Raw genomic sequence first — 16,272 nt, forward strand, 5'->3', positions numbered from 1 at the left:
GGAGATTCGTATGGGGATTTGATTCGTCCGGCCCCTGTACGATTCGTACGGAGTCCAGCTCCGGATACGGATCGTACTTCATCGTACGTACGGGGGACATTGCAGGGTACGATTCGTATGGGAAAAACGCTCCGAACGGTAATTCGGAGCGCTTTTTACCAGATCGGAATCGACCCCTTACTGTGTACTTTAGGACTCTGCAACCATGCACTCACAATTAAAACAGGGACCCACACATCTTCTGTTGACTCACTGTTTCTTATTAAAAAAAGGATCCAGTGATCTTTAAAAAGGTGATCCTTTGGAAAATCACTCTTGTTGTCCTTATATTTATTTGTAATCTTGTAGGACCTCTTCTGATTTAGAAAATCTACAGTCTAAGAAATAGACCTCAAACGTAAAATTAAAGAGATGTTGTCAGAATTATATATATATATATATTATATTTTTTTACTGTGTTTGGATGGTGAAGCTTAAATAGCTATTTATGAGCATTACCTTTGGTATTCCGCCTAAGAAGTTATTCTAAGAAAATATATCAGCGTATCCCTTTCACCGCAATAAAAACCATGGGACTATGCTGTTGGCGAGAAAGAACATGGAACCTGGCCCGCAACAGCAGAGGCATGTTCCAGTTCTTTGCCTTTCTGAATCCAGTTGGATTCCACTGTCCATACTTTCCAAGCCCACTAAATTGCTCCAAGAGGAAACCTTCCCCTCACATTGGGGGCCCTTTTTTGCAGCACCTAACCTTACTTTCCTCACAGATGTCTCCCAGTAGGCAGACAGTACCACCATGGCCAACAGAGTGGTGTGGCCCATTCCACCCACTGGGTGTGACTCCTGTCCCAAACCCAAGGGCAACTCTATCCACCAGGACAGCACCCCACAGAGGCCACTGACAGCTGCCAATGACTGGAGCCAGGCCCCAGGCCTCTCAGGGCTCTCCAGCGGCTGTGGTTTCTGTGAGTGAGAGGCGGTAACCCCAGGTGCCTGGCACCAATTATCTCCTCTTCCTCCCACCACTTCAGGGGTGGTATCCTGAGACTGGTTCTGCACCCCAGGGTCTGTACACTGAGGCTGATCAGGATATGGGGGTGTTCTTTCCCACACCTTGTCCTCCCCTATGGGGTCCCCTTTACCCTCCACTGTGGAGAGGTACCCCCAGACTCCAGAACTGTAAAGGATGCTTGTGGCAAGTGTCCTACACAATTCACCCACCAGTTCATGGGTGCTACCCTGCAACTGGTCTCCCAACCCAGGGTATGTGCCCTTAGGCTGGGCAGGGGTCAGGGGCAAGGCTTCCCTCCTGCTGCCCTCCCCACCTGGAGTGGTACCTCAGTTGATAAAATGGTAGGGACAATGCTAGCAGTCACCCCTCTCTTCAGATCAGGGGGGACACCCTGAACCTGGCTCTCCAATCCAGTTTTGGTGCCCTTAGATTGGACCAGTGCCTGACAATTGAGGACTTCTGAGGGAGTAACCCTATCCCCCAAAGGAAACACCTGTCTCAGGTATTGTGTGAGAGTCTGCCTAGAGGAGGCCTCCAGCCTCCTGTCCCCTGAAAGTGCGTGAAGACCTCCCAGGCCAGAAGTGGCCTCACCAGGGTAAATTCTTGGATGCTCTGACCTCAGAGCAGGCAACCCTTACCCACTGAGGATTGTCTCCCCCCTCACCGCTTTCTCTGGAATTCTGTACCCTCCTACCAGAAGTGGTACTGCCAGACACAAGAACTGGCGGGACGCTTTTGATAGCCACCCCCCCAGCTCTCCTGACACTAGGGGATCCCCCTCAGGAGATGCCCTCCCGGTAGAGACTAGGCCCCCCTCCTGTTGCTACCTCTGGACACCATCCAGGCTCTGGGACTGGGTGTTTGGCAACCTGGCCTTTGCCCACTCCTACCTTTCCTAGTACACTGAGAAGGGTCATGGGACTCTCTACCCATCCCACTACACTGGGACGTTTCTGGGCAACCCTCCCCCACCTCTCTCGTTTGAAGAAAACCTGTGCCATCCCCCTTCAGGACAACCCCCAAAAGCCTCTTCAGACCCTCTGGAATCCAACAAAAGGTCTGCCTACAGCGCAAGCTCCCTGGGGTCAGAGAATTCACACTCCTCTGGGTGTTGGCATAGATCTGCAAAACCATGACTGAACATATGCTCTCCAGCAATCAAATTGTCCAGTCCCTCACATTTGTTAACCATACAACCTTTACCACATCATCCAGTGAAAAAGTACCCGCATCATCCTCCTGAGACTGGTGAGACAGTATCTGACTGTCCCTGAAGCTCAATCCACACCCTTCTGGAGTGTCTCCCTACTACATCATGAGGACTTCTAACATGGGGGAACACCTCTCCCTGTCATTCTCTTCGAGAGCCAGTAGAGTGTCCCCCGCCACTAGGAATATGACTCCCCATGCCAGTTCCCAAATCCATCTCAAGGACCCTGCGCACCTCTAGAGCTAGCTCATAATCCTGAACTCCCTGGTGTATGTCATCCCCCTCCTTCAAGTTGGACACCAAGTCTATGGGTGTGTGCACTTCTCCTTCAGTACTTGACATAAAATGATTGCTGCTACCATTTGAGCTAGCCTCAGCCCTCGTGGCTTCCAAGTCCAGCTCTCTTCTGCTCAGTTCATGAGCTACCATGATTTCTTCCATTGGCTCTATCAGCCTCAGCTCCCTCCAAGGCAGGTTCTTCCTGGGCTGAGGCTCTCTTAGGGCCACTGCCCTCTTGAGGTTCTGGTTTGGGCTCCTCTGGGAGGTGCCATGGCCTTACTTACTTTAGAAATTCAGAATTGCTTCTTCATAGCAATACAGGGCTGCCTCAAAATCCCATCTTATGGATGTTCTCTCCACAGGTTGAGGCCCCTCTCCTGGCAAGAGACTTTTAGCTCCTTCAAAGTGGAGCAGTACAGGTGCCAGAAGTCTATTCCCATTTTGTCAAGGCCTCACATGTGTAACATCCAACCAGAGTTCCAAGTAGCAACAAAAATCCAGACGGCGAACAAAGTAAAAACATGAAGTGGTACGTAGTGGTCTATGCTATGAGGAAGTGTACACTGATCTGTATGTCAAGTACAAACACAATTCCTAGCATCACTGCTGATCACCAATGTTAGAAATGGGGGTCTCTAGTTGGCAGTGGCTTGCAGTGGCTTGCACCATGTCCAAGTATGCCCCCTTCCTTCTAGTCAGGGTAAGGGAGCTACACACCTAAGATAACCCCTGCTCTCTCCGTTTGTGTCTTTGCAGTCAGGCTTATCTGAGAGGCAATGTGTAAAGCATTTGTACATAACACACGCAGTAACACCATGAAAAAGGCCAATTGACACTACACCAGTTTAGAAACATTGTCAATCTTTATCTAAACCAAACAAGACCAAGACAACAAAAATCCAACGTACATAACTCAAAATATCCCGTTTAAAAAGTTTAAGTAATTCTGTCCATAGAACTCTATGGGTGCGTTGATTTTAGCACAAAGTACCTTGCATGAGTCAAAATTCAAGATAAAAAACAGCCGCAAAGGAGGAATGCATCAGAAAACACAGCAAAGCGTCGGTTCTTGCGTCCCATGGAAATGGAGGCATAAATTCTGCTGCATTCAGGAGAAGTGTTGCATCGATTCCTTACTGAGAGGTGAAGTGATGCATTGATTTCCAGAGGTAACTCTTTTGGTGGGGCGATACGTAGGAAACTTGTTGCAAAGGTGAAATGCACGAGAAAATCCAAGTTCTACTGGTCAAGGCAGTGGCAAAACAGGCGCTGCATTGATTACCACAACTGCAGACAGGTGATGCATCGATTCCTTCAGCAGCACAGCAGGTCCTGCGTTGCAGTCGGAGCAGGGGTCTCAGACGCCAGAAACTTGGTGCTCTGGACTCAGGCTGCGGCAGTTCTTCGGGCCGCGAACAGACACTGCGGCGATTTTCCAGTTGCACTGCAGTGATGCATCAGTTTTTCAACTGCACATTGCAAGTCTTTGATGGCACTGAGACTTCCAACATGAGGCATGCACAGACAAGCACTTGGAGAACCTTGGAAAAGCAGATACCAGAAAACAGTTAATTCACTGGTCACAGACAGACATAGAAACTGCAAGCCAACCCAGCAAAGCAACACACAGCAAAGGGGCAGTACCCATCCTGACAGATCTTCGAAGAGCTCTTCTTCTTGGCAGTCTAGAAGGTTTATAAAAATGTGGGGTTATAAGTCCATTACTTTTACCCCTTTTGGTCTTTGAAGTAGGTATACTTCAAAGGAAAGTCTTTGTTGTCCACAAGATCCGGCCTTTGCCCTCCTTGGCTCCAGACACACTACAAGGGGATGGAGACAGCATTGCTATTCAAGTGCCAGTGATAACTCCTCCCACCACACTAGCCCAGAAAGATATGCAAGGTACACTTCAGCTCCCTTTGTTTGACTGTCTAGAGTAAATGCGCAAACAGCCCGTGTCAGTCTAAGCCAGACGTTGATTCCACAGGCAGGCAGAGAAACAGAAAGGTAAAGCAAGAAAATGGCCACTTTCTAAAGTGCCATTTTCCAACACATAGTTCAAAAACCAACTTCACTAACAGGTGTATTTTTAAATCATGAGTTCAGGGAACCCAAACTCCAAATCTTCATATTTTCCCAATTGAAAGTTACATTTGTAATATGTTACAATGCAGCTCCAATGATAACCTATGGGTGACCTAGCCTCTGCAAAAGTGAAAAATGAAATTGGCAGTATTTCACTAGCAAGACATGAAAAAAACATCAGAACATGTCCCACCTTTCCTACACACCGCACCCTGCCAATGGTCCTACCTTCGGCGAACCTTAGGGGTGCCTTACATATAGAAAAATTTAAGGTTTGGGGCCTAGCAAAAGGGTGCACTTGCCAGGTTGACAAGTTCTGCACTCACAGACACTGTAATGGCTGGCCTGAGATATGTTTGCAGGGCCACGCATGTGGGTGGCACAATCAGTGCTGCAGGCCCACTAGTAGCCTTTGATTTACAGGCAGTAGGCACTCTCGAGCACTTGTTTCGGGACTGTTTGGGGCCAGTATACTTAATGAAGAAGGTAATACAGTACGTCCCGGGCCGCCAGCTTAGATCAAGTAATCAGAATTTACTATGCCGGTGCAAGATTAATACATCAAGGATGGGAGGGCGTGCATTCTCCTATCTTGCCCCCTTTCATTGGAACAGGTTACCGGAAGAGATCCGACGCTGCACCTCCTTGGGGTATTTTAAGAAATATCTAAAAACCTGGATGTTTTAGAGGGTATGAGTGGGTGAGGGTCCTGCAATGTGCTGCCAAGCGCCTGGAGATCCCCCCCGGGGATGATTTGATGCGCCATATAAGTGTTAACTATTAAATAATAATACACAGTGCACTTTACTAGGGACTTACAAGTAAATCAAATATGCCAATCAAGGATAAACAAATCACTGTTACAATTTACACCAAGAGCATATGCACTTTAGTGCGGATTAGCAGTGGTAAAATACCCAGAGTCCTAGAGCCAACACAAAAAGGTCAGAAAAAAGTGGAAGAATTCAAAAAATGTTTGGGGATAGCCCTGCAAAAAAGGGCCAGCCCAACATAATGTTACATATTAGTCATAAAAACAAAATTATTTTATTGATGATGCATATGATTCCCAAAAGTCATGTCTCCTATATCTGTATATATCTATAACACACATGACTCATTTTGAGGCTTTATCAATTTTACTAGTTGCACGTGCAACACTGGAGCAGGGCTTTGGCCCCCAGCACTCATTTGTTAACACATTAAGTACTGGTGTCAAAGGTACTATTGCAAGTAGAGACACAATTTATTTATTTTATTGAGCCATAGCTTGTTACAATAGCCACTTCGTTGCACCAGTGGTGTAATTGATAACAGGTCCTAAATTTGATGGACAAATTGGTAAATCTATGAAACCGTGTGAGAAGCAAGGATCACTTGTGGTTATTCAAATCCAGGGATTGGTGGGGCTGAAAAATAAAAAAGTAAACAGTTTCAATTACACTATTTCCTTTTAAGTATTATTTTTGCTACCAAAATTGACTGAGGAGCTTTTTTCCAGAACTGAGTGAAAAGCTAGCTTTAAGCATTCAACATTATTGAAGATATATATTGTTTTTTATATAGGTCATGATATCACAAACAAGCATTGGTAGGACTTGCCTGTTCAGACTTTACCTCCTCTTCAGTGATTTCCACTTTGGATTTCCAATCCTTCCTTCTCTTTTTCCTGGTATTATTCTCTCTCCTACCAAAGCAATACAAGTGGGAGTACTGCACGGTCCCTTCTGTAGTTCCTACTCTTATCGCCACTCCAGACCTCCAAGGTGATATTGTCTTTGCTCCCAGTTTCTCAATTCGCCTTCATGATGTGAACATATGTTTTTCTTTTAACCTTTATTTTTTTCCATGAGTATTCTTGATCCTCTGACTATGACACACCCATTCAGTAGTGAATGGTTTCCTGCCCTCATGCTTACCTAATATACATTTTGAGTCCATTTACTTCCATGATTTCTTTCTTGACAACTACCTTACCTACAATATACTATGTCAGTGATCCGGAGCCAGAAAAGAATAAAAAGAAAAAAAAAATGATTGATTAAATACCATTAGTCTCAGACAGTCATATTTACTCTTTCCCCATTCCAGTCCATCTTTTTATTTACTTTGATTATTCATATGCAAATCAGTCAGAGTCCTACCCCAAATGGGCGAGTACTGCATCAACTAGTAGGTCACGTTCATTTTTGATGTGGACTCAAGCAGCCCCGGAGATATTTTGACTTTGATGACTTTATCTTTGTGTTTGTAGGCTACGTCATATAATACTGCTGTTATGGCACCCTTATCTGAGCATGCCCCTACCACTTAGGGCTCCTCGCTAGAGCCAGGCAGTGCTGTTTGCTCTCCTGGGGGTCACATAGGGACAGGTATACTAATTTGTAATGCAAGGTAGGGCAGTGATCAAATTAGCTGTGTTGCACAAGCGGAAACACAGTGCAGAGCCATATCAATTAGGATTGACCTGCTGCTTTCTTCTTCCTCTGCCCTGGCACTCTTAAAGGCTTGCTTGTGTGATGCACAGCCTTACAGAAGCAAGTGTCTTCTGTGTAGCATAGGATATGTACTGGATGCATCTCCTTCCAGTACAGAGTCCTATATCTTGACAAACATAGGGGTCGATTCCGATTCGGGAAAGAAAACATCCGTACGATTTGTATCCGGAGCCCTCTCCGTACGAATCGCAAAGTACGATCCGCATTCCGTGAATCTGTCCGAATCGTCGCGATCCGTACGTATTGCAAGGCTGAATCCATGAACCGTACGACTCGTACACATACCGTACGACTCGTACACATGCCGTACGACCCGACGAGTACGATCCGGACCGGGGTATGAGGACGCGATTCGTACGGTCCATGTCAGGTAAGGGCGAGTCGTACGGAAAAGCACACAAACACATACACACCGTACTGTCCGTACACCTCATGATCGCAGGGGTACGCACCATACCCCTGCGATCATGGGGTTTACGAGCTGTACCCCCATTGTACGATCGGTGTATGAGCCGTACCCCCATCGTATGATCGGTGTACGAGCCGTACCACATTGTACGATCGGTGTACAAGCCGTACCCCCATTGTACAATCGGTGTACGAGCCGTACCCCCATTGTACGATCGGTGTACGAGCCGTACCCCATTGTACGATCGGTGTACGAGCCGTACCCCATTGTATGATCGGTGTACGAGCCGTACCCCCATTGTACGATCGGTGTACGAGCCGTACCCCCATCGTACATGGGGTACGGCTCGTACACCCCATGATCGCAGGGTATGGTGCGTACCCTTTCGATCATGGGGGGTACGCACCGTACCCGGGGGGCCGTTCCGTACCTGTTTCGGCACGAACTCTGCTTTTACGGCTGTTTTCAGCTCCCGTAGAAAAAGGGTCGTACGGTGCGTACCCGACACGTATCGTACTTGCTGGGTCGTAAAAACCAGCCGTGAACCGTACAGATGTCGCGTACAGCGGGTTCCGAGAGAGAATCGTACGGAGATTAGAGTCGTACGGTGTCTTGTACGACTCGTACGGAGTACGGCTCCTGGTACGAATCGTACTTCGTCGTACGTACGGGGGACGTTGCAGGGTACGATTCGTACGGGAAAAACGCTCCGAACGGCTATTCGGAGCGTTTTTTCCCGAATCGGAATCGACCCCATAGAAGGATCCCTGTCACTGGATGTGTGCTGTGAATTTCAGCACACATGCAATGCATGGGTTATGGAGAAGTGCAAACTTTTCTCCTAGTTAGTGCCTGCATCAAGGAGTTTTTGGCGCAAAGCCTGGTATGGCCATCTTAGTATGAGGCATTGCATCGATATGGCTGTTTGTGCTGTAATGCTCGAGTAACTCACCCTTGACACAGATCAACAAAAAGCATTGGGCAGTGCTTTCACACTGAAATAGAGTACATATCCAGGGGAATGTAAGTACCAATGTGTTGCTTTGTATAGCTTTGCATGACTTTGTGTAAATTGGCGATAGTGAAAAGTGTTAGCAAATCTGGGCCTTAGTTTCATCAGTTGGGAAAAATTGAATTGCCCCCTCACTTGTCCTATCAGATGAATGCATTATACAAGGAAGAGGGACAACCACAGAAAATCCATATAGTTCCAATTCCCATCTTCTTATAAAAGTAGCTATATTACAACAACTGTGTTCCTGACAAAAATGAACAGAAAATGCTAGAAATTCTACTATAATTCAAGACAAACACATTAACATCAATATACTTGTTTTTGTGACTAAACAGAAATTTAGGCCAACCCATGAATATCATGGTAAAACATAACAAATGTTGGTCATGAGCAAAAAGTTGCAGCTTAGACGTGTCATTACTGATATGTTAGGAGATTCAAGCAGAGAGCTACATCTCCCCTCCCCAGACTTCAGTCTGTATCGCAGATAAAATGGAAGAATATTGTAAACACTGAGGACCTACGTCAATGATTACATCATGTGTAGAGGCATTGGAAAGTAAGAGCTCACGGTTTTCTATCCTTTGTAAGGGCAAATGCCTGTACTTAAATACACGTTTAAAGCCTCAAAAAACGGGTGTGGCCTGACTGGCAGTCATGGCGGCCGCATTGTAACTGAGCTCCACTGGTCGCTTTTTAACCCAACATAATCCTGCCCACACTGCAAAGCAATTTTTGCCTCCGGTCACTTCTGTGGTCATTGTAACAGAAGCAGCTTTGGCCAGTGGCTGAGTCCAGTCAGTGTCCCCATAAGCAGGCTGAGGCTGCTTGAGACTGTTAAGGGCAGCAACGTGGTATAGGATGCAGGGGCGCCGCAATGGTCAGGAGCGGGCCTGCAGCCTACCCTACAGGGTTGATTGTTGTAAAAAAAACTGCTGCTGAGGGCCTGGTAGGGGTTCCCTTTGCATCTCCCCTCATTCACTGACTTGATAATTTGGAGCACTGGGCTCACCTGCATCGGAGGTGGCTGAGGGGTTCGGCCCTGGTCAGGGCTGATTGGGCGGCTGCCGTGGTGCGTGCAACTGGAGCATGAGTATGGTCGGGCCCATCTGGGTCACGCTGTGTCTGGATGCCTTAATGGCGTTGCACCCATGAGACTTACCCTGGGCCCACAGAGAGTTAGTGGACAGGCAACAGAAGCTGTCAGCAAGCCCTGTGGTGCTAGCTGGGGCATCGAGTAGTGGGAGGCAATGGGTGGCTTTGTAAGGAAGTGGAGTGCCAGGATTCTTCCAGGGGGTAGCTGAATTTATGCTCCCTCTGTGCTTTTCCTCCTACCCACTGTGCTTGAAACTTTGGGTGTGCTGGGCATGCCTACCTAGGGGGCTGTGGTAGTATGTGGTCTTGGCAGGATTGGAACTGGGCCGAGACTGCAGTGAGCAGACCCTGGGCTTGAGTTCTGTTGGGTCTTATCTGGGTAGTATCTGGGGTGCAGCCCCCTGGCCCTGCTGCATTATGTGTGCCCCGGGATGATTGATACCACTGAACTCTCCCACCACCTACAAGTAAGTGATTGCCGGTCCGAAGGGGCCAAACATGGTTTGGGGAGCAACAGCTGTTACCCAGAGCATTGGTGACGAATGCAAAAAGAACAATTGATGGACAGAATGTTGAACAATGTCAAACATTCATCCCAGTACAGGGATCTGTTAAAAAAAACATAATTTATTTTCTCCCCATGTCATTCCAGTTTAAACACACCCATATGCAAATCTGTCTTGGACCAGCTCCCCATGGGAACAGTCCCTGGATCGGAAACAAGCATCCTGGGACTGGTTTTGGGGTTTCATCCCTCATCAGCCAGGCTAGCTTGACTCCAGTGGCATGGAAGCATGGGACCCACATCTGGGCATACCATCCCAGTAGGGGGGACAAATGCAAAAAGAACAACTGATGGACGGAATGTTGAACAAATGTCAAACATTCACCCCAGTACAGAGATCTGGGCCTAAATCCATCGTTTTGTTGCTCCCCATGCAATTCCAGTTTAGACACAAGCCATATGCAAATCATTATTGAACTGCTCCCCATGGGAGCAGGCCAGCCCGAACTGCCAGGCCAGGCACACCCTGGTCCTGAGTTCTGTTGGGTCATCTCAGGGTATTACCGGGGGAGCAGCGGCCTGGCCCGGCTGCATTAGGGGTGCCCCGGGACGATTGACACCTCTGAACTCTCCCCCCACCTATAAGTACGTGATTGCAAGGCTGAAGGGGCTAAATACAGTTCGGGGAGCAACAGCTGTGACCAGGGGCATTGGCGGACATCGAATGACCCTGGGGATCTACACTGGGGCCCCCAAAATTGTGCACAGCAGTGATGAAGGACTACTTTATATGATGAGGATGAGGTTTTGATGCCCCTGTATTCTAACCACATCTTCATGGTGACTGAGTGAGACAGCCCATACTGGGGACAGGACTGTATGCTATGAGGCTCAGCCAGTGGCTTGTGTATTGAATTGCCGGGTGCCGAGGTACCCGCACACTTCACGGCTAAGTGCGACAGCATTACTACCCCCCGTGGCAGACCTTGGATTCTGAGAGGGTCAACCAATATTCACTGGAGAACTCTGGGGCCATGGTGGGGCTATGATGCAACATACCCAGGGACAGCACTACATGCCATTATCACAATACAATCCTGAATCAGAGTGTGTTGGATCGGCCTGAAACACATCCATTGTCATCGCTGCTCAGCTGAGGATACAGGCGCCTCTGTTGCGGAAGTGGCCAGGCCAAGCCATGGACACGGATTAGTATTCGAGAGTAAACCAAACTGTGCACCACTAAGTTCTCAATTCTCCTTGCAGGGTGGACTTTGGAGTGAGGATGTTGGTTACTGACTGCTCATGCCTCCCTTACGCTCACTTATAGGGGGTCTGGTGGGTCAGGTGTGTGGATGGTGCCTGGTGAGGGACTTTGGAGATGCCTTAGGAACCACCTTCCACCGTGACGAAGGACAACGCACGCCTGCTGCTGCGAAGCAGAGTACAATGGAAAAATATGCGCAGATCAGGAATACATCCCCGGCGGCTGGTGGGTTGGTGGTTGATGTCCCAGACAATGTGGCGCTCTTGGCTGCCATAACACAGGCAAGCAATATGCTAAACGCCAAGATCAAAGCGGTGGGATCTGACATCACCTTGCTCTGTCAAAATCTTAGAAAAGTGGTGGTACGGATCACTGAGGCAGAGACATGCGTATCTGGAATTGAGGACCCGGTCACAACCCTGCAACAGAAGGTGAATGCCCTAACGGTAGTGACAAAGGATTTAGCTGTGCAGTTGGAAGATGCTGAGAGCTGTGCCCAACGTCATAATTTATGATTTGCCGGCTTCCCAGAAAGATGCAAGGGTCCATCTATGGATATGTTTCTCGCACAATGGATTAAATCTGTGGCACCTGCAGTGTCTCTCTCATCGTGCTTTGTGGCAGAAAGAGTCCTCAGAGCACTGATGGAGAAACCCCTGGGGCAAGGCCTCAACCAGTGATAGCCAGGATCGTAAAGTACATATACAGAGATGCAATCCTAAAACATGCACAGCTTATAAGATCACCAACCAGTCTCATCACAGAATGATATTTCCCAACTAACCAAAAATGGTGCAACAGCAGCGTCAATACTTTACAGCAGGCAAGCAACACCTACGGGAACTGAAGAATCAGTATATGCTGTTATATCTTAGGTGCTTGAGAGTGGTCTTTAACTCACAAACCCTATTCTTTGATTCTCCAGAGGAAAGATGAGGGATTGACACTGAAACCTCACACCTCTCCGTGCATGGACTCGGATTTGTCACAGGGCTATAGGAGGGCTCACCCCACAAAAACTACTGTGAAATGGCGTAACAGATCCAGGTCCTTCTGCCGGAGCATCCAAGGGATGACGAATCTTAGACCCAGACCCAGCCACCCTTTGAGGCCCTTAACCATCCTTGAATGATTGAACTATACTGAGACTCTGGTAATATCTGAGTGTCTGGTTATTTTTGCATACTTAGCAGTGTGGAAAATAGTATATATGACTGCTAACGATGGAGATAGAAGCCTAATTATCTCTAGTAGAACTTCTTAGTTGGAAATGAGGTCCCATTGGGAGTGTCCACATAGTGTTCCCCATTGGGGCTCCGTGTTGATGGTTCCCGCAATAGGTACTTCTTGCTTGTTGAAGTATCGGGGTGGGGAAGGGGTTGGGGATGTTGTATGCTTTTGAAGCTGAAATGCACAGCCCCATTACACATCCGTTTACAGGACCACATACATGCAGCAGTTCGCATCCATCCACCATAACCCAAATGAGTGACACATGATCTTGCATTTTTCTCCCAAAGAAGTCATAGCATTTATTAGTGCTTTGTGCTGAGAGATTACGGATGCATTCAGCAGTCTTAGCTGAAGAACCGAAACAGGTGAAGAGGCTTGACACTGGGCCAAGGTCACTTGGTGCAGACAGTGGTAGCTTCAACCTCTGCCTTATAACGACTACTCCAACCTGGTCGGGGTTTCATCTTTGTTTGCATGGTGGATTTTTGTTTAAGCCCATTGAAGATCCACCAAACTACTGAAAATCAAAACACAGCACTTCTGGAAACCCACAAGTATAGAATGTTTTTAAAGCAGGTGTCATTACAACAAGCCAGAACACTCCATCAAAATCTAGTTGGAGCATGTAATGCTAAAAGCTATACATTCCTTTCACATTTTCATACATTTTCTAATAAATGAAGTCAATGGAAACATGAACAAGTGATAGAAACTTGTTACATCAACAAAACAAACTAAGGAGCGGATAGGGGGGAGGAAGTAGCCTTCCGGCTGGAGTGGTTGACCTCGGACCTGAGAAACGGAGTTCAAGTCTCGGCAACAACACTACACATCCTGTGATTCTGGGCAAATCATTTAATTTCCCTATGCCTAACAAAAATGAATCTGTTTTTCTGTAACAAAACTGGTGCTCATGTAAAGCGCTTTGATACCCGATGCCTCGGGTCTAGTTTGCGCAATCTAAAACTCTAAAAAAAAGAAAGAAAAAGATTTTCTCATGAGAAATAATGGAAGAAGACCTTGGGAAGCAGTTAGAAATGCATAAACAAAATGCTGAAGTCACTAGTCTCTGAAATTCATGCTTGCTCTATGCCAGTCTTCAGAGCCTGGCCACACTTAGTACACAATTTAAGGAAATGTGCAAATGTACAACATTGAATAAAAGGGCTCCTATGCATCCAAAAGGCATAACATTATACAGACATGTGAAGGTTAATATGTGCTTCAAATCAATATAACAACAAGATTACAATTTGGTCACATAAGATGTTGGTGTTTGTCAAGGAATACATCTAATAAAGCATTAATTATAAGGTACTGCTATTAAGGATTGGTATCCATAATCCTGCTTTCTAAACCTCTACATTCTTGCTATGAGGAAAAGTCCTTCACAACAATTCAATTGTATATAACCAGACAACTTCAGCCTTTACATACTCATTATCACTATCCCATTATCATCAAAAGTAGCTAGTGAACATTTATGGATAGAGCCTTTATTTGCGCAGGTGAGCAGAATGATCAATGTTATTTGCTTGAGTAACACATACAAAGTAATTACAATCAAATGACAGCAATGACTATATTGCAAATCAGTTCCGCCAATTAAGTGTGCCCAGTTTTTTTTGTTTTTGATCACCCTGTTTTTGACCTTTTACTGCGGGTGAGTCTTACTACTTGTGTCTCACCCATGGTTATCATGAGGTAAATGGACTACGGATGTTTGCTGCCAGTGTCTGCAGCTATGTAAAGTGCTCTTGGCTGGTTGCATATGAACACATGTGAACATGCATGTGAATATGTGCGAGATGGATATATGAGGGTACAATGCGTACCGTCACAACGCATACCTTTACAACGCGGCCGTGACAACGCAAGTCGTTACCACGACTTGCGTTGGGGGGGCGCGGATTTCGAATAGTTTAATTTACTATTCTAACACCAGTCCCCGTGGACCCTAGGGAAGGTGTTAGGATAGTAAATTAACTATTTTTAGACCTTGAGCGCCCTCCAGCGCAAGTCGTGGTAACGACTTGCGTTGTCACAGCCGCGGTGTAAAGGTACCGCGTTGTGAAAACATCGTTGTAAACGATGTTTACCGTGCGAGATGCACATGTGAGAGCATAGGGAACGCTGTAAGGTAGATTTTGACCTGAGACAGGCCTATATTACTTGTGCGCACTCATAGGTAAGGTCATAAGGGATTACTGGTGTATGTGCAGTGTCACTGTATTATGCACGTAGGGGTAAATCTGCCTTTAAGTGCAGTTTTGCTTCCCTTAACCCTACAAAACCTAGTAAGGGATCAAATTTGGGTGGAAAATGCGTGCCACGTTTGAATACTCAGGTGCCATGATCCTACATGTACACCTTATGGGCTGTCCAAGATTTCAACATATTTCTGGAACAGCTCATGATCGGATTCCAGGCTTTTTGGCACTCTGCTGGGCCAAGCAGTGAGACCAAAGCCTCTCACACAATAGGAGTAATTAACAGTGCTTCACTCATCTCCGGAGTAACCCTGAGCGGGTAACTCCACTCTGCCAGCGGAGTTTGCGGAGATTTGCCTACTCTGCGCTCCTTTGCGAAAATAGAGGTAGGCAGAACTCCAACTCTGTGGCGGAGCAGAGTTAGCCAGCCCCGCCACCCTCTCAAATTATTTAATTTTTTTTTAAAAGGCACTTGCCTGTGTGGCTGCCTCCTCCCCTGCCTGCCCGCTCTCCTTCCTGATCCTCGTGTCTTTCTTCAATGAAAACACCCTACATTGTATGTCTTGCGCATGCACAAGATGTACAACATAGGAGTTTTTTCACTTCTTCTTTTTTAAATTGTAAATTATTTGGGGGGGAGGGAGCGGAGCGGAGCAAAGCGGAGCGGAAGCGAAGTGGAGCAAAGCGGATCTTCACAGAGTTTTTTTCAAACTCCATGGAGCACTGCTTAAAGGCACTACGCCAGCTTCGCCCACACTTACTCCTGAGGAAGGGGGGAAGGGAAGAAAATCTGGATTTGTTAATTAGCTGTCACACTGTACAAGGGTTGGGACAGCCCAGGTATACTGAACAAAGGAGAAAGCCAAGACCTCTGGAGCCAACACAGAAGGAAGCTTCCCTCTTACTATTTGGTTGAAAAGGCCCTGGGACCTAGGGGTAGAACTGAGGCCCCCATTGACCACCTGATAGCACCATCTTATATTGTCCCAGCCTACTGTGCAGGAGGGTTGGGACAGGGATGCAGGTGTGATGAGGCAAACTAGGATTGGCCAGGAGTGCCTGGAATCTAGAACTTTCCAGCCCTGCTTAAAAACTCTTGCACTATGAAGTCAAACATAATCTATGCACCATGAACCTCTGTTACATGCTCAAATTGCTGGAATACCTCTAAGTACTCTTTTAAGAGATTACGTACTTCTTGAACACCGCAAGGTGACATGGGATTGGGTGATGAAAAAAACCTGATCTGAGAGATTTCTGGACATACCAAGATTGCTCTATGAGCTGCCCCACTCGTGATCCAGCAACCACCGTGCACGGTCCTCCTGGTGTCAGGCCTGAACGTATATGGGTTGGGGCACCCTCTCGCATTCCCCCACGCCCTAAGACACCAAAAACAGAGAGGCCAATGGACGCAGATAGTCTTTGTTAATGGGGCCATCTCGCACCGGTTG

This window comes from Lissotriton helveticus, chromosome 3_1 (assembly GCF_964261635.1).
Source record: "Lissotriton helveticus chromosome 3_1, aLisHel1.1, whole genome shotgun sequence".
NCBI lineage: Eukaryota > Metazoa > Chordata > Amphibia > Caudata > Salamandridae > Lissotriton > Lissotriton helveticus.